The sequence below is a fragment of the Leuresthes tenuis genome, unplaced genomic scaffold, assembly GCF_036924035.1.
Source record: "Leuresthes tenuis unplaced genomic scaffold, fLeuTen1.0.hap1 SCAF_64, whole genome shotgun sequence".
NCBI classification, from domain to species: domain Eukaryota; kingdom Metazoa; phylum Chordata; class Actinopteri; order Atheriniformes; family Atherinopsidae; genus Leuresthes; species Leuresthes tenuis.
Window position 1 is genome coordinate 166,575 of NW_027325418.1, and position 24,033 is coordinate 190,607.

Sequence of the window (24,033 nt, forward strand, 5' to 3'; positions counted from 1 at the left end):
AGGAGCACCTGAAAGCAGACAAGCAGAGAAAAAACAAACACACAAAGAAACAAAAACAAGCACAAGAAGCGGCAATCACATACAACACAGCTGTGGATATAGATGACCTGAGACGACATGATAATACATCAATTGCTTAGCGACCATGCTACTGGACTAATGAATGTGTGTGTGTGTGTGTGCGAGAACATGCAACACCCATGGCACAGGACCTACATGATAACCGTGCTTAGTTATGAGTGTATAAGCGTACAGGGCCACAATCCACAGCCCCCCCAAGCAATCAGAAGCAGGCAGAGAGGGCCACAAGACCCAGGCCACCAGCAGCCCCCACAGAGCACAGAACCCAGGAAGCCCACCGCAGGGGCAACCACGCATTCACCCAGAAGACTGCAGAGGAATCCCCCGGAAAGAGCCCCCATAAGCATAGGGCAGAGGCCCTCCGGGAGCCTTTTCCTTCAGAACTCACAGACGTCTCTCACTCACACGATCACACTCATAAATAAATTCTCAGCACTTTCTGACTACTCTATCAACTGGTCTAAGACCAAAGTTCTGCCCATTAACTGCAGGGTCCAGAATATACCTGTGATCACTTTACAGTCAGGAAATATTAGATATTTAGGCATAAACATTTCCTCCAGGCTCTCAGAGCTAACAAAGCTAAATTATGTGCAATTATTAAAGAGAGTAGAGGACGATCTCTCTCGTTGGAAGTCCTCACCTATATCACTTATGGGGAGAGTTACAACCATTAAAATGATGATACTACCAAAAGTTAACTATTTGTTCTCAATGATCCCCATAAAACCATCTGCTACTTGGTTTAAGTCACTAGATTCATGCATCTCCAAATTTCTGTGGAAAAACAAACCACCACGTATTAGTTTAAAAACCCTATAGAAGACCAAGGACAGTGGTGGATTAGATTTACTTCATTTTCAGCACTATTCCTTAGCCAATAGGTTACAATATATATCAAAATGGTTTAAACCTTGTTGTTGTCACAGTTCCCAGAGACGTTGTAATTGTTGAGGATTCTATATTCACCCCCTCATTAGAGGCACGTGGTGCAGATTGATGACACTGAATCTTCTTCTCTGTTCATTGCTGGCATCATTCCCAGCATCGTAAGTGTTCGTGGCATTGTTAGCCTCTTCTTCTGGATCTTGATATCGAGCATCCTTTTGTATTTCTGGTTTGTCAGTCCTCTCTCTTTGTTCACCGGAGTCTTCGTCTCTTTGTCCTTGAGTTTGGTGATTTTTTCTTCTTTTGATGCCTTGAGACAGTGTGACAGGTGATACCACGTGGGAGATCCTTTAACTTGGACTGCTGTCCCTGTGCTGCGAAATGGCTGTGCTGCTCAAATGGTCTCTCCTTCATCATATACACAGTTATTTATACGTCACCTTCCACCATGAAGCGTTGTCCCTTTTTGTTTCTCTCTTTGTTCTTAAAATGCTGTTATGCATGTCTAAACCAATCCATTAAATTAGATCATTTTGGCAGTAAAGCGATCTACAATGTGCTTGGTCGCAAAGCTGCTCATCTGTGGTAAACAGCTCTTCAGAAAGGCATTCTTCAATTTCTATCCCTTCAGTAGCCAACCAGTTTGTATGGAGTACACTGGAGCAACTTGACTGATCAGTAAAACACTGCTTTTGTTGTCACCGCAAGGCTTCCCCCGTCGGTTGTTTCACTGAGACACTACTGAGTAACTATAACTCAACACAGTTTATACACATAACATTCATATACATACTAACAAACAAACAAACAATTATTTATCGCAATTTTTTCATCTCTGTTTGAACGTACACCCAGGTAAATATTCCTATAGTCTTCTCATACCGACTATGGACCCATTCATTGTTTAACTTCACTGTTTTACAAATCCTAATTGAATATTACACATTGACATTGAACTTTACTGGATAAGCAGGTCTTCGTTGCATTCAGCAGCCTATATGTGAGCATCTATGTGTAAGCTGTTCTTCTTTGCATTTATCAGCAACAAGCAATTCTTCATTGCACATGCATATGAAAATAGTAAAACAATTCCAATGCGTTAGCGAAACCTTCTATATCAGGAGTGTCCATCATGATGCTGGGAATAGAACCTCTTTCCCAGAATAGTTCAACCTTCATTACGCAACTGAGCATAACTCCGCAATGAGCACATTTCAAAGTATCATTCCTCTACATGTATTCAAAAATCCATGTGTAAATGTTTAATATTTCTTTTATTTGTTGAGGGCATTCTGTGTGCATGTGGCCTAAACCCAATATCTGTGTGGCAATTTTAATTTAAACAAGTTGAACTCTGCCTCTGATCATTTAAAAAAGGTGTGTACCAATATCAACCTTTCTCAGGTAATTACTGATCCTACTAAACCAAACTTAAGAGATCCTTCAAGGTTGTCCCTGATTGGCTCAATCTTAACAAATCAAAGGTAGAAAATCCGCAGTATCTGAACTTGGTGTTAGTTATCACTGCTCAATAGCTTGTATCAGAATTGCAAAAATGAAAACATTAGGTCCACGGTTGGTATCCAGATCCTGAAACATCTCCATGAGCAGGCTTTTTTTTAACTGATCTGTTGAATAGTTCATGACACTGTTAAAATCCCAGATGAAGATCTAGCACTTGACCATTTTTGTAAATCTTCTAATTCTATAGTTGATAAACATGCCCCTTTTAAAAAGTATAGAACTTAGAACAGGTCTAGTCCCTGGCTTTCGGCAGAACTGTCTTCTTTACTTTTTTTTTTTTCCCTTGTCCTGTTCAGCATTATGGCAGCAGAATTGTAGTCTGAATACCTTTGATGCCAAACAGATTTGCTTTGCCAAGGGAAGTTTTATAAATGTAAAGCTCCCCTTGATGCCCATTTATTTATTTCTGTTTACAATATATGACATGTAATAGAACTGAACCGGACCGGGGGACAAGGAAAGAAGAAGAAGAGGAAAGAAGAGGAAACAGAACAAAAATAGAAACAAAGACCAGACAACCAGCTGCTACACCTGTAAAAAACAAAACAGACAACAATCCATGGCCTCTGAGGGGAATCCAGCCTTAGCGCCACCAGGAGCACCTGAAAGCAGACAAGCAGAGAAAAAACAAACACACAAAGAAACAAAAACAAGCACAAGAAGCGGCAATCGCATACAACACAGCTGTGGATATAGATGACCTGAGACGACATGATAATACATCAACTGCTTAGCGACCATGCTACTGGACTAATGAATGTGTGTGTGTGTGTGTGTGTGCGAGAACATGCAACACCCATGGCACAGGACCTACATGATAACCGTGCTTAGTTATGAGTGTATAAGCGTACAGGGCCACAATCCACAGCCCCCCCAAGCAATCAGAAGCAGGCAGAGAGGGCCACAAGACCCAGGCCACCAGCAGCCCCCACAGAGCACAGAACCCAGGAAGCCCACCGCAGGGGCAACCACGCATTCACCCAGAGGACTGCAGAGGAATCCCCCAGAAAGAGCCCCCATAAGCATAGGGCAGAGGCCCTCCGGGAGCCAGGGGCAACAGCCCACCGACCCCGCCAGGCCCCAGCCGCCCAGACATGGGCTGTGCACTGGACCTAGGCCCCAGGAGCCCGAGCGCCCCCAAACCCCCCGGCAGAGGCCCCACCCAATACCCAGGAGGGCCAAGCACCCCAGACAGCCACACAGTGGGTCAGCGCCTGCCCCAGCGCCCCTGGCCAAGTGCCCTGGGAGTCAAGACGTGCCCACAGATGGGTGAAGTCGCGAGCAGCGGGGAGAGGCAACGCTGCCCCCCCATCGGGATGGCAGTAGAAGCACAGGCAGGCCAGGCAACAGCAAGTCCCAGATCCAGGCCCAATCATTACCACACACACTTTCACGTCCCATACATCCACACATCCACACGTCCTCCCTCCCTCGACTCCGCTGGGGTGTAGTGCAGCGGGCACACCAGGGGGCCAGCAGCCCCCCAGCCACCACAGACCCCGAACCACCAGAACAATTAATTAATCCTCCTGGCCCCTCCCGCCCCGAGCAGCAACCAGGAAGCAGGGGTGTGCGACGAAGACCCCTCCACTCACCCTTCTGGCTCTTCAATATTTTCTAATAGTGAGCAATTAAAATTGAGGGGCAGCCAAACTGGGAGCGCGGCCCTCTGGGCAGCCTACATACCCAAAGAGACCCGCCCACCAGATGCCACTCAGTGTAACCACCCCCCAAGACCTAATGTGTGTTTGTGAGTGTGTTTGATAAGTAGTAATGTCTAAGGTGTAATTAAAACAGGGGCGGGGAACTGCAGAGTGCAACCAAAGGGGACCACCTACGTGGCCCCATCCACTACACCCCACCGAACACACACGCCCCCAAAACCCTTCATGTGTGAGTGTGTGCTGTGTACAGGAGCCAGAAGGGAGAGGGGTATGGGGATATACACCGGGGGAGCTTCTCTCCCCCAGAGAGGGCAGCCAGGGACTGGCTGCAATAGGCATCCCCGCTACCTGGGAGCCAACACAGGGCAGGAGGGCCTGATGTCCACCAGATTCGGGGCCTGCAGCGACCATATTCCGGGAGCTACTGTACCCCCAGAAGGTACCCATCCCGCCCCACCCCACTCAACCCAACCCCACCCCGGAGGACCTCTATCAAAAACAAACAAACAACAACAAAAAGCAAACAAACAAACCACCCGGTCACACCAGTCGCAGCAGCCCGGGCCTCAGACCCACCATCACCCAGGCCCCCCCCTAACAGGGGAAAAGCCCCCCCCCCCACCGCACGCCCCAACACCCTGAAAAAAAAACAACCATCTGCGGACACCTTGGAGGTCCCAGAGCAAAAAGCCCGGCACCAGGACCTGCACCATCCCACCCATACTGTGGCGCGTCCAGGGCAACCCAGCCCCCCCAGGCACAGGCAGGGACCCCCTCCGGGCGCAAGGCAGCGCCCAGCCACCAGGTCCCAGGCCCAGCACCACCACCCACGCCAGAGCGGCCCGGCCAACCGGCATAGAGCCAGCAGCCACCACCCCAAGGCCCCTAAGGGACCCCACCCCACACCGCAAGACAGCACCACTCGCAAGCCCCCAAAACTGCCCTCCAAGCCCGAAGCCACACAGCCCCCCCCAGCACACACCCAACCGCCCAGAGCGACGGGACAGCAACCCACCACCACCACTATGTGATAAAGCTAATCAGAGGGGACCAGAGAGAATGAAATTCAGCCAATTGATGTTTTGAGGAGGCAGACATTGTTTCCATGCTAATATAATCTAAAAGAAAATTTCTAAACTGGTTAATACACAGATTGTTCTTCGCTTTCCAGTTCATGAGAATAGTTTTCTTTGCGATACATAACACTGTGAGAACCATGTGTGCTGAGTTCATTTCCATGTTGATGTTGTCTAAGTCACCCAGTATGCACAGTGTGGGGCATGCAGGGATGCTACACTTTAGCCATGTTGATAGGTCCTCACAGACTTCAAGACAGAACTTCTGGACAGGAGCACGGAACCACAAAGCGTGTGCATAATCATCAGGTGTGTTATCTGTGCAATGTGAGCAGATGTTTGACTGTGTTAGACCCATCCTGAACATCCTTTGTCCTGTATAGTGTGTTCTATGAAGGATTTTGTATTGAATGAGCTGTAAATTAGGATTTCGAGTCATTCTGAAGGTGTTCAAACATATTTGCGGCCAGAAGCTATGACTAGAACTGATGGATAAATCTGCCTCCCATTTTGAGGATGGAAGAGACATTGTGTCATCTATGTTAGACAATAATTTATATATTTTTGATAGTAGTTTTGGGGTGCAGATGCTTAGAAATTCTGCTACCCTAGTCGGGAGTTGTAAGTCTGGTTGGTGGAGGATATATTTCTTTGTTATTATAGACTTAAGTTGTTGATATTCTAGGAATTTATTGCTGCCTATCTCATGTTGTGATATGAGCTCATCAAATGAAATAAAATTTCCATTTTGGATTATATGTTCCAGATGTTTGATTCCTTTGATCTTCCACAGAGTAAAGTTTAGCATTTTTTTGTTTTGCAGTATGTCAGGATTGTTCCAGATGGGTGTAAGCTTACACGGGACAAGTGAGGACTTTGTTATTTTAAAAAATTCCCACCAGGCTGCCAGATAGGTGTTGATGTTAATGCTTTTGAAACTTTTGTGATTTTTTACGTTTTGACTAATAAGTGGCAGGTCAGAGATTCCAGATTATCACACAATGCTTGTTCTATATTTATCCATGGTTCATCTATTGCGCTAGGTTTAAACCATTTTGATATATATTGTAACCTATTGGCTAAGGAATAGTGCTGAAAATGAGGTAAATCTAATCCACCACTGTCCTTGGTCTTCTGTAGGGTTTTTAAACTAATACGTGATGGTTTGTTTTTCCACAGAAATTTGGAGATGCATGAATCTAGTGACTTAAACCATGAAGCAGATGGTTTTATGGGGATCATTGAGAACAAATAGTTAACTTTTGGTAGTATCATCATTTTAATGGTTGTAACTCTCCCCATAAGTGATATAGGTAAGGACTTCCAACGAGAGAGATCGTCCTCTACTCTCTTTAATAATTGCACATAATATAGCTTTGTTAGCTCTGAGAGCCTGGCGGAAATGTTTATGCCTAAATATCTAATATTTCTTGACTGTAAAGTGATAGCAGGTATATTCTGGAACCTACAGTTAATGGGCAGAACTGTGGTTTTAGACCAGTTGATAGAGTAGTCAGAAAGTGCTGAGAATTTATTTATGAGTGTGATCGTGTGAGTGAGAGACGTCTGTGAGTTCTGAAGGAAAAGTAATACATCATCAGCATAAAGACTTATTTTATGCTCAATATTTTGGGATTGGATGCCTTTAATATTTCTATCTTGTCTGATAGAAGCTGCTAAAGGTTTGATGAAAATAGCAAAAAGTGAGGGAGAAAGTGGGCAACCCTGTCTTGTACCTCTCTGCAGACTGAAGCTTGGAGAAGTTTGATCATTTGTCCTGACACTTGCATTTGGGGAGCTATATAATATCCTTATCCAGTTGATGAAGTGTGACCCAAACCCGAATTTGTTTAATGCTGCGAATAAAAATTTCCAGTTCACTCCAGCAAATGCTTTTCTGCATCTAGAGAGTCGATTGTGGTTTCCAAGTTGTTGATGGTAGAATAGTCTATGAGATTAATGATCCGGTTTGTGAACGGACTGTTGTGCCTACTGCTCTTCAGCCTGTCAAATGAAACGTAGAAATTGAAACGTGACAAATGAACCCAAGGAGTTGAGTCGTAAACGAATCAATACTGTTTCCTGTGCGAGGACCCGTCACCCGAGGAGTTGAGTCATGAACGAATCAATACTGTTTCCTGTCCTGCTGACTGAGCTTATGAAGCTGCCGCCTGCCAACAACACTGTATTTTGTAGTATGAAAAAGAACCTGACCTAATTTTCAACAATAAGCTTCTCTCGAGGAGACATGAAGGAATATAGATTTTTCTATAAAATGAAATCCTTCTATCAAACTGACTTAAAACGGTTTGTCCTTATTTTTTCACTTCTGATGAAGTTTCAACAATAAACAACAAACTTTGTATTATGAGAAAGAACCAGACTTATTCTTCAGGAATCCGAAAATAAACTCTATTTCACGAGTTATGCACGAATTCGGATTCTCCTATAAAACGAATTCCTTAACTCAAACCAAGTTAAGACTGCTTTGTCCTTCATATTTATTCATGTCTAATCAAGTTTCAACAATAAACAACGTTGTACTTTGTAGAATGAGAAAGAACTTCTTCAGCAATAAGCATCTCTCGACATATGACGAAATACAGATTTTGCTATAAAATTAATTCCTTCTATCAGCCTGACTTAAAACTGTTTGTCCTCCTTATTTATCCACTTCAAATCAAGTTTCAAAAATTAAAAAAATTTTGTAGTTTGACAAAGAACAACTTAATCTTCAGCAATCAGTATAAAAAGAGGGTAAGAAAAGGTGCAAATGCCAACCATATATCACTAAAAGTTGGAGCGGAAGTATTCGGCTGCAAGTAGGTGTGACTGTTCGACCATAATTTGTAAAAAGCGGGTAAGAAAAGGTTCGAATGCCCGACTATATATTAACAAAAGCGGAAGGAGAGGTCTTCAGATGAGAGTGGGTGAGAATTTCCAACCATAATCTATAAAATGCGGTGAAAAAAAAGGTGTGAATACCCCATAGAACACTAAAAGGTGGAGCGGAAGTGTTCGGCTGCAAGAAGGTGTGAATGTCCGACTATATTTGGTGAAAAGCAGGTGAAGCAAGGTCTGAATGCCCAACCTTACATCATCAAAAGCGAGATCAGAGGTGTTTGGCTGCAAGAAGGCCATAGTTTGCCAAAAGCGGGTAAGGTGCGAATGACCGACTAAATATCAACAAAAGTGGGGGCGGAGGTCTTCGGATGCAAGTGGGTGTGAATATCCCACTATACAAGTATGGTGGAGAGGAAGCTGTGAATGGCCGACCATAGTAAAAAGCGGGTGAGAAAAGGTGCAAATGTCCAACCATACATGATCAAAACAGGGAGCGGAGGTGTTTGGCTGCGACAAGGTGTGAATGTCCACCCATAATTAATGAAAAGCGGGCAACAAGTAGGTTCGAATGCCCAACCATACATCAAAAGCAGGAGTGGATATGTTCGGCTACAAGAAGGTTTGAATGTCCGACCATAGTTTGTAAAAGGCGGGTAAGAAAAGGTTCGAATATATATATTTATCCATGGTTCATCTATTGGGCTAGGTTTAAACCATTTTGATATATATTGTAACCTATTGGCTAAGGAATAGTGCTGAAAATGAGGTAAATCTAATCCACCACTGTCCTTGGTCTTCTGTAGGGTTTTTAAACTAATACGTGGTGGTTTGTTTTTCCACAGAAATTTGGAGATGCATGAATCTAGTGACTTAAACCAAGTAGCAGATGGTTTTATGGGGATCATTGAGAACAAATAGTTAACTTTTGGTAGTATCATCATTTTAATGGTTGTAACTCTCCCCATAAGTGATATAGGTAAGGACTTCCAACGAGAGAGATCGTCCTCTACTCTCTTTAATAATTGCACATAATTTAGCTTTGTTAGCTCTGAGAGCCTGGAGGAAATGTTTATGCCTAAATATCTAATATTTCCTGACTGTAAAGTGATCGCAGGTATATTCTGGACCCTGCAGTTAATAGGCAGAACTGTGGTCTTAGATCAGTTGATAGAGTAGTCAGAAAGTGCTGAGAATTTATTTATGAGTGTGATCGTGTGAGTGAGAGACGTCTGTGAGTTCTGAAGGAAAAGTAATACATCATCAGCATAAAGACTTATTTTATGCTCAATATTTTGGGATTGGATGCCTTTAATATTTCTATCTTGTCTGATAGAAGCTGCTAAAGGTTTGATGAAAATAGCAAAAAGTGAGGGAGAAAGTGGGCAACCCTGTCTTGTACCTCTCTGCAGACTGAAGCTTGGAGAATTTTGATCATTTGTCCTGACACTTGCATTTGGGGAGCTATATAATATCCTTATCCAGTTGATGAAGTGTGACCCAAACCCGAATTTGTTTAATGCTGCGAATAAAAATTTCCAGTTCACTCCATCAAATGCTTTTTCTGCATCTAGAGAGTCGATTGTGGTTTCCAAGTTGTTGATGGTAGAATAGTCTATGGGATTAATGATCTGGTTTGTGAACGAACTGTTGTGCCTACTGCTCTTCAGCCTGTCAAATGAAACGTAGAATTTGAAACGTGACAAATGAACGAAGACCCAAGGAGTTGAGTCGTAAATGAATCAATACTGTTTCCTGTGCGAGGACCCGTCAGCCGAGGAGTTGAGTCATGAACGAATCAATACTGTTTCCTGTGCGAGGACCCGTCACCCGAGGAGTTGAGTCGTGAACGAATCAATACTGTTTCCTGTCCTGCTGACTGAGCTTATGAAGCTGCCGCCTGCCATGTGGTGAGGAAGGGTACTGCATGAAAATGAACGAATCACTCACTGAAACAACTCGTTACTCCCGAGTCATATAAAAAATTAGTTCATATCGAACGAATCGCTCACGAACGACACATCACTATCTATTTGACGAGTTATGCATGAATTCGGATTTTGCAATAAAATTAATTCCTTCTCTCAAACCAAGTTCACACTGCTTTGTCCTTCATATTTATCTACTTCTAATTTAGTTTCAACAATAAACAACACTGTATTTTGTAGTATGAAAAAGAACCAGAACTAATTTTCAACAATAAGCTTCTCTCGAGGAGATATGAAGCAATACAGATTTTGCTATAAAAGGAAATCCTTCTATCAAACTGACTTAAAACGGTTTGTCCTTATTTCTTCACTTCTGATGAAGTTTCAACAATAAACAACAAACTTTGTATTATGAGAAAGAACCAGACTCATTCTTCAGGAATCCGAAAATAAGCTCTATTTTACGAGTTATGCACGAATTCGGATTCTCCTATAAAACGAATTCCTTAACTCAAACCAAGTTAAGACTGCTTTGTCCTTCATATTTATTCATGTCTAATCAAGTTTCAACAATAAACAACTTTGTACTTTGTAGAATGAGAAAGAACTTCTTCAGCAATAAGCATCTCTCGACATATGACGAAATACAGATTTTGCTATAAAATTAATTCCTTCTATCAGCCTGACTTAAAACTGTTTGTCCTCCTTATTTATCCACTTCAAATCAAGTTTCAACAATTAAAAAAATGTTGTAGTTTGAGAAAGAACAACTTAATCTTCAGCAATCAGTATAAAAAGAGAGTAAGAAAAGGTGCAAATGCCAACCATACATCACTAAAAGGTGGAGCGGAAGTATTCGGCTGCAAGTAGGTGTGAATGTTCGACCATAATTTGTAAAAAGCGGGTAAGAAAAGGTTCCAATACCCGACTATATATTAACAAAAGCAGGAGGAGAGGTCTTCGGATGAGAGTGGGTGAGAATTTACAACCATAATCTATAAAATGCAGTGAAAAAAAGGTGTGAATACCCCATAGAACACTAAAAGGTGGAGCGGAAGTGTTCGGCTGCAAGAAGGTGTGAATGTCCACCCATAATTACTGAAAAATTGGTAAGAAAAGGTGTGAATGTCCAACCATGCATCATCAAAAGCAGGAGTGGATGTGTTCGGCTGCAAGAAGGTCTGAATGTCCATCAATAATTGCTAGAAAACATGAAGGAGAATTTTCGAATATCAAACCGCACATGATCATAACAGGGAGCGGACGTAGTTCAGCTGCAAGAAGGTCTGAATGTCCAATCATAATTCCTGAAAAATGGGTAAAAAAAAGGGTGCGAATGCCCAACCATACATCATCGAAAGCAGGAGTGGATGTGTTCAGCTGCAAGAAGGTGTGAATGTCCAACCATAATTACTGAAAAATTGGTAAGAAAAGGTGCGAATGCCAAACCATACATCATCAAAAGCAGGAGTGGATGTGTTCGGCTACAAGAAGGTTTGAATGTCCGACCATAGTTGGTAAAAAGTGGGTAAGAACAGGTTCGAATGCCCGAACATACACCATCAAAAGAGGCAGTGGAGGTGTTCTGCTGTAAGACGGTGTGAATGTCCGACCATAGTTGGTAAAAATCGGGTAAGAAAAGGTTAAAATACCCGACTGTACACAATCAATAGTGGGAGCGGAGTTGTTCGGCTGCAAGAAGGTGTGAATGTCCGACTATATTTGGTGAAAAGCAGGTGAAGCAAGGTCTGAATGCCCAACCTTACATCATCAAAAGCGAGATCAGAGGTGTTTGGCTGCAAGAAGGCCATAGTTTGCCAAAAGCGAGTAAGGTGCGAATGACCGACTAAATATGAACAAAAGTGGGGGCGGAGGTCTTCGGATGCAAGTGGGTGTGAATATCCCACCATACCAGTATGGTGGAGAGGAAGCTGTGAATGGCCGACCATGATAAAAAGCGGGTGAGAAAAGGTGCAAATGTCAAACCATACATCATCAAAACAGGGAGCGGAGGTGTTCAGCTGCAGGGTCTGAATGTCCATCAATAATTGCTAGAAAACATGAAAGAGAATTTTCGAATATCAAACCGCACATGATCATAAACGGGAGAGGAGGTGTTCAGCTGCAAGAAGGTGTGAATGTCCACCCATAATTACTGACAAATGGGTAAGAAAAGGTTTGAATGCCCGAACATACACCATCAAAAGAGGGAGCGGAGGTGTTCCTCTGCAAGAAGGTGTGAATGTCCGACCATAGTTGGTAAAAAGCGGGTAAGAAAAGGTGAAAATACCTGACTGTACACAATCAATAGCGGGAGCGGAGTTGTTCAGCTACTAAAAGGTGTGAAAGTCCGACCCTGGTTTGTAAAAAGCGGGTAAGAAAAGATGCGAATGCCCGACAATGTATGATGAAAAGAGGGAGCGGAGGTGTTCCGCTTTAAGAAGGTGTGAATGTCCAACCTTAGTTGGTAAAAAACGGGTAAGAAAAGGCTCGAAATTCCTGACTGTACACAATCAAAAGAGGGAGCGGAGTTTTTCAGCTACAAGTAGGTGTGAATCTCCGACCATGGTTTGTAAAAAGCGGGTAAGATAAGGTTCGTATGCCCGAATATACACCATCAAAAGCAGAAGCGGTGTATGTTCGGGCATTCGAACCTTTTCTTACCCGCTTTTTACAAACTATGGTCAGACGTTCAAACCTTCTTGTAGCCGAACATATCCACTCCTGCTTTTGATGATGTATGGTTGGGCATTCGAACCTACTTGTTGCCCGCTTTTCATTAATTATGGGTGGACATTCACACCTTGTCTCAGCCAAACACCTCCGCTCCCTGTTTTGATCATGTATGGTTTGACATTCGCACCTTTGCTTACCCTCTTTTTATACTGATTGCTCAAGATTAAGTCGTTCTTTCTCAAACTACAAAATTTTTTTAATTGTTGAAACTTGATTTGAAGTGGATAAATAAGGAAGACAAACAGTTTTAAGTCAGGCTGATAGAAGGAATTAATTTAATAGCAAAATCTGTATTTCGTCATATGTCGAGAGATGCTTATTGCTGAAGAAGTTCTTTCTCATTCTACAAAGTACAACGTTGTTTATCGTTGAAACTTGATTAGACATGAATAAATATGAAGGACAAAGCAGTCTTAACTTGGTTTGAGTTAAGGAATTCGTTTTATAGGAGAATCCGAATTCGTGCATAACTCGTAAAATAGAGCTTATTTTCGGATTCCTGAAGAATGAGTCTGGTTCTTTCTCATAATACAAAGTTTGTTGTTTATTGTTGAAACTTCATCAGACCGTTAGATATAGTCGGACTCACCTCGACGCACGGCTTGGGATCTGGAACCAGTACTCTTGAGAGGGGTTGGACTCTCTTCCACTCTGGAGTTGCCCGTGGTGAGAGGCGCAGAGCAGGTGTGGGCATACTTATTGCCCCCCGGCTGTGTGCCAGTACATTGGGGTTTACCCCAGTGAACGAGAGGGTAGCCTCCCTCCGCCTTGGGTGGGGGGACGAGTCCTGACTGTTGTTTGTGCCTATTCGCCAAACAGCAGTTCAGAGTACCTACCCTTTTTGGAGTCTCTGGGGGAGGCACTGGAGAATGCTCCTACCGGAGACTCCCTCATTCTGCTGGGGGACTTCAATGCTCACGTGGGCAATGACAGTGAGACCTGGAGGGGTGTGATTGGGAGGAACGGCCCCCCCGATCTGAATCAGAGTGGTGTTATGTTGTTGGACTTCTGTGCCAGTCATAGACTGTCCATAACGAACACCATGTTCAGGTATAAGGGTGTCCATATGTGCACTTGGCACCAGGACACCCTTGGCCGCAGTTCGATGATCGACTTTGTGGTTGTATCATCGGACTTGCGGCCGTATGTCCTGGACACTCGGGTGAAGAGAGGGGCGGAGCTGTCAACTGATCACCACCTGGTGGTGAGTTGGCTCCGCTGGTGGGGGAGGATGCCGATCAGACCTGGCAGGCCCAAACGTATTGTGAGGGTCTGCTGGGAGCGTTTGTCAGAATCCCCCGTCAGAAGGAGCTTTAACTCCCACCTCCGGCAGAGCTTCAACCATATTTGAGGTGGGGGACATTGAGTCCGAATGGGCCATGTTCCGTGACTCCATTGCCGAGGCAGCTGGTCGGAGTTGTGGCCGTAAGGTGGTCGGTGCCTGTCGTGGCGGCAACCCTCGAACCTGCTGGTGGACACCAGTGGTGAGGGAAGCCGGTTGCTGAGGCAAAAACTCGGGCCTGGAAGGAGTTCGGTGAGACCATGGAGAACGATTTCCGGACGGCCTCGAAAAGATTCTGGTCCACCATCCGGCGTCTCAGGGGGGGGGAAGCGGCTCACAGTCAACACTGTTTACAGTGGGGACGGGGCTTTGCTGACCTCAACTAGGGATGTTGTGAGTCGGTGGGGGGAGTACTTCGAGGAACTCCTCAATCCTACCAACACGTGCTCGGAAGAGGCAGAGTCGGAGAGCTCGGAGACGGGGCCTCCCATTTCTGGGGCTGAGGTTGCCGAGGTGGTTAAAAAGCTCCTCGGTGGCAAGGCCCCGGGGGTGGATGAGGTCCGTCCTGAGTTTCTCAAGGCTCTGGATGTTGTAGGGCTGTCTTGGCTGACACGCCTCTGCAGTATCGCGTGGACATCGGGGACAGTGCCTCTGGACTGGCAGATTGGGGTGGTGGTCCCCCTCTTTAAAAAGGGGGACCGGAGGGTGTTTTCCAACTATAGGGGTATCACACTCCTCAGCCTCCCTGGTAAGGTCTATTCGGGGGTATTGGAGAGGAGGATCCATCGGATAATCGAGCCTCGGATTCAGGAGATGCAGTGTGGCTTTCGTCCTGGCCGTGGAACAGTGGACCAGCTCTATACCTTCGGCAGGATCCTGGAGGGTGCATGGGAGTTCGCCCAACCAGTCTACATGTGTTTTGTGGACTTGGAGAAAGCGTTCGACCGTGTCCCTCGTGGAGTCCTGTGGGGGGTGCTCCGGGAATATGGAGTGCCGGACCCCTTGATAGGGGCCGTTCGGTCTCTGTATGACCGGTGCCAGAGTTTGGTCCACATTGCCGGCAGTAAGTCGGATACGTTTCCGGTGAGAGTTGGACTCCGTCAGGGCTGCCCTTTGTCACCGATTCTGTTCCTAACTTTTATGGACAGAATTTCTAGGCGGAGCCAGGGCGTTGAGGGTGTCCCATTTGGCGACCTCAGAATCGGGTCTCTGCTTTTTGCAGATGATGTGGTTCTGTTAGCGTCGTCAGGCCGTGACCTTCAGCTCTCACTGGAGTGATTCGCAGCCGAGTGTGAAGCGGCTGGGATGAGAATCAGCACCTCCAAATCCGAGACTATGGTTCTCAGCCGGAAAAGGGTGGAATGCTCTCTTCGGGTCGGGAATGAGATCCTTCCCCAAGAGGAGGAGTTCAAGTATCTCGGGGTCTTGTTCACGAGTGACGGACGAATGGAGCGGGAGATTGACGGGCGGATCGGTGCGGCGCCTGCAGTGTTGGAGGCTCTGCACCGACCCGTCGTTGTGAAGAGGGAGCTGAGCCAGAAGGCGAAGCTCTCTACTTACTGGTCAATCTACGTTCCCATCCTCACCTATGGTCACGAGTTGTGGGTAGTGACCGAAAGAACAAGATCGCGAATACAAGCGGCCAAAATGGGTTTCCTCCGCAGGGTGTCTGGGCTCTCCCTTAGAGATAGGGTGAGAAGCTCAGTCATCCGGGAGGGGCTCGGAGTAGAACCACTGCTCCTCCGCATTGAGAGGAGTCAGATGAGGTGGCTCGGGCATCTGGTTAGGATGCCCCCTGAGCGCCTCCCTGGGGAGGTGTTCCGGGCACGTCCCACTGGGAGGAGACCCCGGGGGAGACCCAGGACACGTTGGAGAGACTATGTCTCTCGGCTGGCCTGGGAACGCCTCGGGGTCCCCCCGGAAGAGCTGGAGGAAGTGGCCGGGGACCGAGACGTCTGGGTTTCTCTGCTCAAGCTGCTGCACCCGCGACCCGACCCCCGGATAAGCGGCAGATAATGGATGGATGGATGGATATATCCTCCACCAACCAGACTTACAACCCCCGACTAGGGTAGCAGAATTTCTAAGCATCTGTACCCCAAAACTACTATCAAAAATATATAAATTATTGTCTAAGATAGATGACACAATGTCTTTTCCATCATCAAAATGGGAGGCAGATTTATCCATCAGTTCTGGTTATAGCTTCTAACCACAAATATGTTTGAACACCTTCATAAAGACTCGAAATCCTAATTTACAGCTCATACAATACAAAATCCTTCATAGAACACACTATACAGGACAAAGGATGTTCAGGATGGGTCTAACACACTCAAACATCTGCTCACATTGCACAGATAACACACCTGATGATTATGCACACGCTTTGTGGTTTTCTGCGCCTGTCCAGAAGTTCTGGCTTGATGTCTGTGAGGACCTATCAACATGGCTAAAGTGTAGCATCCCTGCATGCCCCACACTGTGCATACTGGGTGACTTAGACAACATCAACATGGAAATTAACTCAGCACACATGGTTGTCACAGTGTTATGTATCGCAAAGAAAACTATTCTCATGAACTGGAAAGCGAAGAACAATCTGTGTATTAACCAGTTTAGAAATTTTCTTTTAGATTATATTAGCATGGAAACAATGTCTGCCTCCTCAAAACATCAATTGGCTGAATTTCATTCTCTCTGGTCCCCTCTGATTAGTTTTATCACATAGTGGTGGTGGTGGGTTGCTGGGTGATGGTGGGTCTCAGGCCCGGGCTGCTGCGACTGGTGTGACCGGGTTGTTTGTTTGTTTGTTTTTTGATGTTGTTTGTTTGTTTTTTGTAGTGGCCCTCCTGGGTGGGGTTGGGTTGAGTGGCGTGGGGCGGGATGGGTACCTTCTGGGGGTACAGTAGCTCCCGGAATATGGTCGCTGCAGGCCCCGAGCCTGGTGGACATCAGGCCCTCCTGCCCATTGTTGGCTCCCAGGTAGCGGGGATGCCTATTGCAGCCAGTCCCTGGCTGCCCTCTCTGGGGGAGAGTAGCTCCCCCGGTATATATCCCCATACCCCTCTCCCTTCTGGCTCCTGTACACAGCACACACTCACACATGAAGGGTTTTGGGGGCGTGTGTGTTCGGTGGGGTGTAGTGGATGGGGCCACGTAGGTGGTCCCCTTTGGTTGCACTCTGCAGTTCCCTGCCCCTGTTTTAATTACACCTTAGACATTACTACTTATCAAACACACTCACACACACACATTAGGTCTTGGGGGGTGGTTACACTGAGTGGCATCTGGTGGGCGGGGCTCTTTGGGTATGTAGGCTGCCCAGAGTGCCGTGCTCCCAGTTCTACAAGTTTGGCTGCCCCTCAATTTTAATTGCTCACTATTAGAAAATATTGAAGAGCCAGAAGGGTGAGGGGAGGGGTCTTCTTCGCACACCCCTGCTTCCTGGTGTCTGCTCGGGGCGGGAGGGGCCAGGAGGATTAATTAATTGTTCTGCTGGTTCGGGGTCTGTGGTGGCTGGGGGGTTGCTGGCCTCCTGGTGTGCCCGCTGCACTACACCCCAGCAGAGTCGAGGGAGGTAGGATGTGTGGATGTGTGGATGTATTGGACGTGAAAGTGTGTGTGGTAATGATTGGGCCTGGATCTGGGACTTGCTGTCGCCTGGCCTGCCTGTGTTTCTCCCGATGGGGCATCAGCGTTGCCTCTCCCCACTGCTCGCGACTTCACCCACCTGTGGGCACGTCTTGACTCCCAGGGCACTTGGCCAGGGGCGCTGGGGCAGGCGCTGACCCACTTTGTGGCTGTCTGGGGCGCTTGGCCCTCCTGGGTATTGGGTGGGGCCTCTGCCGGGGGGTTTGGGGGCGCTCGGGCTCCTGGGGCCCAGGTCCAGTGCACGGCCCATGTCTGGGCAGCTGGGGCCTGGCGGGGTCGGTGGGCTGTTGCCCCTGGTTCCCGGAGTGCCTCTGCCCTATGCTTATGGGGGCTCTTTCCGGGGGCTTCCTCTGCAGTCGTCTGGGAGGATGCGTGGTTCCCCCTGCAGTGGGCTGCCTGGGTTCTGTGCTCTGTGGGGGCTGCTGGTGGCCTGGGTCTTGTGGCCCTCTCTGCCTGCTTCTGATTGCTTGGGGGGGCAGTGGATTGTGGCCCTGTACGCTTATACACTCATAACTAAGCACGGTTATCATGTAGGTCCTGTGCCATGGGTGTTGCATGTTCTCACACACACACACACACATTCATTAGTCCAGTAGCATGGTCACTAAGCAGTTGATGTATTATCATGTCGTCTCAGGTCATCTATATCCACAGCTGTGTTGTATGCGATTGCCGCTTCTTGTGCTTGTTTTTGTTTGTTTGTGTGTTTGTTTTTTCTCTGCTTGTCTGCTTTCAGGTGCTCCTGGTGGCGCTAAGGCTGGATTCCCCTCATAGGCCATGGATTGTTGTCTGTTTTGTTTTTTACAGGTGTAGCAGCTGGTTGTCTGGTTTTTGTTTCTATTTTTGTTCTGTTTCCTCTTCTTTCCTCTTCTTCTTTCCTTGTCCCCCGGTCCGGTTCAGTTCAGTTCATGTCATATATTGTAAACAGAAATAAATAAATGGGCATCAAGGGGAGCTTTACATTTATAAAACTTCCCTTGGCAAAACAAATCTGTTTGGCATCAAAGGTATTCAGACTACAATTCTTCTGACATAATGCTGAACAGGACAAGGGGAAAAAAAAGTAAAGAAGACAGTTCTGCCGAAAGCCAGGGATAGACCTGTTCTAAGTTCTATACTTTTTAAAAGGGGCGTGTTTATCAACTATGGAATTAGAAGATTTACAAAAATGGTCAAGTGCTAGATCTTCATCTGGGATTTTAACAGTGTCATATAACTATTCAACAGATCAGTTAAAAAAAAGCCTGCTCATGGAGATGTTTCAGGATCTGGATACCAAGCGTGGACCTAATGTTTTCATTTTTGCAATTCTGATACAGGCTATTGAGCAGTGATAACTAACACCAAGTTCAGATACTGCGGATTTTCTACCTTTGATTTGTTAAGATTGAGCCAATCAGGGACAACCTTGAAGGATCTCTTTGGTTTTGTAGGATCTGTAATTACCTGAGAAAGGTTGATATTGGTACACACCTTTTTTAAATGATCAGAGGCAGAGTTCAACTTGTTTAAATTAAAATTGCCACACAGAGATTGGGTTTAGGCCACATGCACACAGAATGACATCAACAAATATAAGAAATATTAAACATTTACACATAGATTTTTGAATATATGTAGAGGAATGATACTTTGAAATGTGCTCATTGCGGAGTTATGATCAGTTGAGTAATGAAGGTTGAACTATTCTGGGAAAGAGGTTCTATTCCCAGCATCATGATGGACACTCCTGATATAGAAGGTTTCGCTAACGCATTGGAATTGTTTTACTATTTTCATATGCATGTGCAATGAAGAATTGCTTGCTGCTGATAAATGCAAAGAAGAACAGCTTACACATAGATGCTCACATATAGGCTGCTGAATGCAATGAAGACCTGCTTATCAAGTAAAGTTCAATGTCAATGTGTAATATTCAATTAGGATTTGCAAAACAGTGAAGTTAAACAATGAATGGGTCCATAGTCGGTATGAGAAGACTACAGGAATATTTACCTGGGTGTACGTTCAAACAGAGATGAGAAAATTGCGATAAATAATTGTTTGTTTGTTTGTTAGTATGTATATGAATGTTATGTGTATAAACTGTGTTGAGTTATAGTTACTCAGTAGTGTCTCAGTGAAACAACCGACGGGGGAAGCCTTGCGGTGACAACAAAAGCAGTGTTTTACTGATCAGTCAAGTTGCTCCAGTGTACTCCATACAAACTGGTTGGCTACTGAAGGGATAGAAAATGGGGAATACTTGTTTTAAAGCAAACAAGGAATTGGGAAAAATACATGTTTTAACGGGACCCAGACAATATTAAATACTCAGACAGATGGGAGAAGAAGTGTAGTTTTGTAGGAAATCACAAAATTATTACATAGAATTAGTGAAATCAATTGAAGAATGCCTTTCTGAAGAGCTGTTTACCACAGATGAGCAGCTTTGCGACCAAGCACATTGTAGATCGCTTTACTGCCAAAATGATCTAATTTAATGGATTGGTTTAGACATGCATAACAGCATTTTAAGAACAAAGAGAGAAACAGAAAGGGACAACGCTTCATGGTGGAAGGTGATGTATAAATAACTGTGTATATGATGAAGGGGGTGGCAACACCCATTCCGAAATCCCGCCATTCCGACATCCCGCTATTCCGACATCCAACCATTCCGACATCCCACCATTCCGACATACCACCATTCCGACATGCAAACGTCCCACCATTCCGACATCCCACCATTGCGACATCCCGCTATTCTGACGTTCAAATGTCCCACCATTCCGACAAGGCTTTCCGTATAAGGAAATGTGTGTTACTCAACAGGTGAGTCCCTTCTTTCTGTTCATGCAATTTATATGTTTAACACATGTTTATAGACAAGCGTTATTAAAAACACAAAGTCTCGGCAACTGGAGGAGGAGAAGCAGTCCGCGGTGGTTTTCAATCACACACTCCAATGCCACTTGTTTCAACTTCCGAAAATTTAATCCAGGAAAAAAAGGCTTACAAACATGGACCAAAACGGCTCCATAACACGCACAAGAATCCAAAAGAAACAAAAGTTAACTAAAAGAAAGCAAATAAACAGTATGAAGTGGTCAAAATTGGTTTTACGCATGCCTATGTGCGTCTGGCACATGCGTCTTCGGGCTCTCCCACGTTGGTTTGTGGATGAAAGCTATATGTTCAGCTGTAATGTCATGTAAAAACAATCTCTACATGACATTTACTCCCAGGTGTGACCAGTTAGGTCCTTAAGATATCAACAGGCTGTATAAAGCTACAACCGTTGCGGCTGTGTGTTTGTGCCAAATGCGCAAAACCCATCCGCGTTTCCCAAAATTGGAGTGAGTACTCATAAATCACGTGAATAACATGAATAAACGTTTTTACTGCATTTTGTTGTGTTTTATACGTTCTATGCTGTCATTTCTCTCTTCTCCTATTGGCAAGGCAAGGCAGAGTGCTCGCAACTGTGTCCTGTGCCGTAGCCGTGATATCTGTTATTGCAATTATTACTTTTGCATATGATGACAGCGTGCAAAAGACGCATGGGCTCTGTGGAGAGCTCCGCTCCAGCTGGCTGCTGTGACAGCTCAGTGACAATGTATTTCTGCTTAATCTGTTTCAGTCTCGCCAGAGTTACATTAATATCTGTATTTTTATATTTGAAATTCAGGGGATTTTGATAATAGATTATTAAAGTTTGTTTGCGAGGCTGTGGCCTCTGCATGTGCAGAGCTTGTGCGCCAAACTTTAGGTCGTATTTGCGCCGGCATATCATTAGTGCAAAATGTTTTGGGTAAAAAATAGGCTATTAAAAGGAACTGTCGGAATGGCGGTATGTTAAAAAAAAAAAAACATACCGCCATTCCGACCATAGGAGGAAAAAAGTGTCGGAATGGTGGGACGTTTGATAAAAAATTAAGTGTCGCCATTCCGACAATTGGAGACCCATGTCGGAATGGCGAGATGTCGGAATGGCAGCATGTAACCATGATGAAGGAGAGACCATTTGAGCAGCACAGCCATTTCGCAGCACAGGGACAGCAGTCCAAGTTACAGGATCTCCCACGTGGTATCACCTGTCACATTGTGTCAAGGCATCAAAAGAAGAAAAAATCACCAAACTCAAGGACAAAAAGACGAAGACGCCGGTGAACGAAGAGAGAGTACTGACAAACCAGAAATACAAAAGGATTCTCGATATCAAAATCCAGAAGAAGAGGCTAACAATGCCACGAACACTTACGATGCTGGGAATGATGCCAGCAATGAACAGAGAAGAAGATTCAGTGTCATCAATCTGCAACACGTGCCTCTAATGAGGGGGTGAATATAGAATCCTCAACGATTACAACGTCTCTGGGAACTGTGACAAAAACAAGGTTTAAACCATTTTGATATATATTGTAACCTATTGGCTAAGGAATAGTGCTGAAAATGAGGTAAATCTAATCCACCATTGTCCTTGGTCTTCTGTAGGGTTTTTAAACTAATACGTGGTGGTTTGTTTTTCCACAGAAATTTGGAGATGCATGAATCTAGTTACTTAAACCAAGTAGCAGATGGTTTTATGGGGATCATTGAGAACAAATAGTTAACTTTTGGTAGTATCATCATTTTAATGGATGTAATTCTCCCCATAAGTGATATAGGTAAGGACTTCCAACGAGAGAGATCGTCCTCTACTGTCTTTAATAATTGCACATAATTTAGCTTTGTTAGCTCTGAGAGCCTGGAGGAAATGTTTATGCCTAAATATCTAATATTTCCTGACTGTAAAGTGATCGCAGGTATATTATGGACCCTACAGTTAATGGGCAGAACTGTGGTCTTAGACCAGTTGATAGAGTAGTCAGAAAGTATTGAGAATTTATTTATGAGTGTGATCGTGTGAGTGAGAGACGTCTGTGAGTTCTGAAGGAAAAGTAATACATCATCAGCATAAAGACTTATTTTATGCTCAATATTTTGGGATTAATTACTCACAAACGGGTAAGAAAAGGTAGTATTGCCAGACCATACATGATCAAAACAGGGAGCGGAGGTCGTTCAGCTGCAAGAAGGTGTGAATGTCCAACTAAAGTTTATAAAAAGCGGGTAAGACAAGGTGCGAATGCCCGACAATGCATGATCAAAAGAGGGAGCGGAGGTTTTCGGCTGCAAGAAGGTCTGAATGTCCACCCATAATTCCTGAAAAATGGGTAAAAAAAGGGTGCGAATGCCAAACCATACATCATCAAAAGCAGGAGTGGATGTGTTCGGCTAGAAGAAGGTTTGAATGTCCGACCATAGTTTGTAAAAAGCGGGTAAGAAAAGGTTCGAATGCCCAAACATAGACCATCAAAAGAGGGAGCGGAGGTGTTCCGCTGTAAGAAGGTGTAAATGTCCGACCATAGTTGGTAAAAAGCGGGTAAGAAAAGGTTAAAATACCCGACTGTACACAATCAATAGCGGGAGCGGAGTTGTTCGGCTACAAGAAGGTGTGAAAGTCCGACCACGGTTTGTAAAAAGCGGGTAAGAAAAGGTTCGAATGCCCGAATATATACCATCAAAAGTGGAAGTGGAGGTGTTCGGCTGCAAGAAGGTGTGATCGTCCGACCAAAGTTTGTAAAAAGCAGTTAAGAAAAGGTTCGAATATCCAACCAAACATAATCAAAAGCGGGAGCAGAGCTGTTCGACTGCAAGTAGGTGTGAATGTGAGATCATAATTTGCAAAAAGCTGATGAGAAAGGGTGAGAATGCCCGGCTATACACCATCAAATGCGGGAGCGGAAGTGTTCGGCTGTGAGTAGGTGTGAATGTCCGACCATAATTGCTGAAAAATGTGTTAGAAGAGACTAGAATGCCGGACAATACATCATCAAAAGCGGGAGAGGTGGTGTTCGGCTGCAAGTAGGTGTGAATGTCCTGCCATAATTACTCACAAATGGGTAAGAAAAGGTAGTATTGCCAGACCATACATGATCAAAACAGGGAGCGGAGGTGGTTCAGCTGCAAGGTGTGAATGTCTGACTAAAGTTTGTAAAAAGCGGGTAAGACAAGGTGCGAATGCCCGACAATGTATGATCAAAAGAGGGAGCAGAGGTGTTCAGCTGCAAGAAGGTCTGAATGTCCACCAATAATTACTGAAAAATGGGTAAGAAAAGGTGCGAATGCCCAACCATACATCATCAAAAGCAGGAGTGGATGTGTTCGGCTACAAGAAGGTTTGAATGTCCGACCAAAGTTTGTAAAAAGCAGGTAAGAAAAGGTGAAAATACCCGACTGTACACAATCAAAAGAGGGAGCGGAGTTGTTCAGCAACAAAGAGTGAAAGTCTGACCATGGTTTGTAAAAGGTGGGTAAGAAAAGGTTTGTATGCC